Below are 2,788 nucleotides of genomic sequence, written 5' to 3'. Positions count from 1 at the left end.
ATGAGAGGGTAAAACCAAAGGCATTAGAACGTCGAGGAACACTTGCAAACGCCCAACAGCCCATATCACATTATTAGCCTACCCCAAAGAACCTACAGGTCTTCGGTGTTGAGACTTCTGAGGGAGAGAAAAATTAAAGAAAGAAAAAGGAGGGTGGGATGTTGGATTACAGTTCAAGTTCTATACTTCTATGATGCTTCATGCTAACCATTCCACTGGAAGTAACTAGAAATCATAACATGAAGTCTTTGCCGGCAATATCTCACTCCTAGAAAGGCATATCTACTACCAACCAGAAGAAGAGATTGCCGCTTTTGCCTAACTTTCCATAATGTAAATGCACAATTTCTTTTCGAATCATAATAGTTTTAACTTTCTTTTAGACTTTTTGATACAAATATGTACAACAAGATCCGAATTGAAGTTCCGAACTACAAACTTTCTACAGTGGAAGTGGTCAATAACCAGACTGACAAAAGGGACCTCACATTGCTTCAACCATCTAATTGACAGTCGGCACTCTAATTAACCATGATTATATACATACGATACTATAAGGAAAATCTTATGGAATTTCGACCAGAGCAGTTACCTCTAAAGCGCACAAAGGAAGCAGAGCTCACTAGTATTACTGACTATAGGGATATAACGTTATGAAGTGATGCAAAAGTAGATAATTATTCTGCTATTCATAGACTCTTAACAAAATGGAAAACATTTTAAAATTACATCAAACTCTTGAAATTAGCTTGGTACACAAGAGACCGTGTTGCCTAATAGGCCACAAAGCAACACTCAACACCAAAGTTATGACAGGACTAACTCGCATATCGCATACATTCATGTACATCATCTTCTACCAGTATGTTGTATCGCGCTACTGAGACAATTGTACTAAGATAATATGTAACAGTGATCCTTCATTCTAGATTGGACCACAAGGTACCATGCATGGATGAAAGTACCCTTTGCAAACCCGTATGGCCGTATGACAGTATCAACTATCAACGACTAAACCAATGTGACGTATACTAGCTCGTCAAACAGTCAAACATCCAATTGATTTCAATTTTGCTTTAGCATAATTCTACAGCCAAATTATTCTAAAGAAACAATACGGATACCAAACACCGGTGTGTGTGAGAGAGATGAACCGAAAAACTCAGGAAATTCTCTTACAAATTATAGATTGTGAAATTCTCTCACAAATTATAGATTGTGTGAGCTCATGCCTGTGTGTGGCCAACCTCATAACTCCGGAATTTCTCTCTTGCTAGTTATAGATTAACTGCGCATTTGGATTGCCATGGATCAGCGATAATACAAGTCTGAGGAACTAAAGCATATTAACTCTGAACAATCCCCACCACCCAGACAAGCATACACAAAATCTAAAGAAGTGTCAACATTTTTTAAACCAATTAAGTAATGAAAATACAAGTTAATGACTAAACTTTAATCTGCGATGTCCTTCTAATACTGTTAAACCATGTGAATTCGTACCTGAACAATACATATATACCAGAATCCCAACCTTGACATTGCAATTTCAACCCCAACTGAGGAACTGGAAGGGACCAACTGCATTGTACAATTGCAGAAAAGTCTGTATGGACGCTCCAGTTACTTCAAAGTTTAGCCTAACCTATAGATGTTAAATAAATCTTACGACACTTAATAATGCTTATGTGTAGTAGCTGTCATTGCACAAAGACAATAGTACATTATGCTTTGATGATGATGTTATCACTTTTGCTTTTAATGCATTGAAAAGGACTTTCAATCATAGAGAGATGGAATTGGCATCTAAGCTTTCTGAGTAGGGACAACAGAACTGAGATTTGGGATAGGGACATGTGAGCACACAAATGTGTACCTCATTTTCTCCAGAGTGACAAAGACACTGCTTTCCATATGTTTTTAACTATCACTCAAGCTGAAACTGAGAATATTCAAGACCTTGGATTTCCAATGTAGACTCAAAAGGAGAAAGAAAACAATCAAACTCATGAGCCCAATATCTTGTGACTTCCCTAACCAGGCAACCATAGTACATAGCAAGACTATTTCTGTACATATACTTATATCACTATACGTCTCGCAAAACATCATCTTATTTTAAACACATATCACATGGTAATGTGGACAAGCAGATTAGGTGCTCTTTGTTCTTATGAACAAGATATTCCATGTTCTTTTTCAACTCTGATTGATGTTTAACTACTTTCTTTCACCCAGCCAAGAAAACAAGACCGTGGATAGGACCCATGGATGAGACCTGAGGGATATTGATGGACTTGTGGCCATGATGCATTCCAGGAGCTAACCAGGTAGCTCAAAGGAGAGGGTAAGTGTTGAAGAGAGACGAGATGCACCGAGAGTTTTCCCTTTTATTTTCACAGACCCTAACTACAGGTCTGGGTTAGATTTCAAGAAACCTGATTCTAAATTCAACTCCTTCAGACACAGTCCTAAGTCATAACACACCCTTCCTAACTCCAATTGTTGTCACTGAATTTTTCCATGGTCCTAAGCCGTTTGGAAAAAGTTGTTTAAGCAAGGCCTAGTGTAAAAACGAGTAGATCCTGAACCAAATCAAATGCCATTGGCACCTCTTGAGCCCGACCCCTATTGCCATTGGCAGTTTGGCACCTTCCTAACTGCAAATGTTTTGTAAGTGAATTTGTCGACTGTCCTAAGCCCTTACGAAAAAGTTGCTTGGGCACGGCCTAGTGTCAAAAACGGATAGAGCTGAGACCGATCTATTTCCATTTGCACCTCAATGACT

At 38.5% G+C, this 2,788-nt stretch overlaps 1 long non-coding RNA gene across 1 annotated transcript; it reads right to left on the bottom strand.

Moving 5' to 3' along the window:
- Window positions 1–1,032: 1,032 nt before the first annotated feature.
- LOC147523262 (uncharacterized) lies at window positions 1,033–1,633 on the bottom strand. Its single transcript, XR_015196205.1, has 2 exons — window positions 1,504–1,633; window positions 1,033–1,288 (listed from the first exon to the last, which is right to left on the bottom strand). It is a non-coding gene; the product is annotated as an uncharacterized LOC147523262 (long non-coding RNA).
- Between the last annotated feature and the right edge of the window lie 1,155 nt (window positions 1,634–2,788).

This window comes from Coptis chinensis, chromosome 1 (genome assembly GCF_015680905.1).
Source record: "Coptis chinensis isolate HL-2020 chromosome 1, ASM1568090v1, whole genome shotgun sequence".
Lineage (NCBI taxonomy): Eukaryota > Viridiplantae > Streptophyta > Magnoliopsida > Ranunculales > Ranunculaceae > Coptis > Coptis chinensis.
The sequence above is the reverse complement of the archived record's forward strand: the minus strand, read 5'-3'. Positions and strand labels throughout refer to the sequence as shown.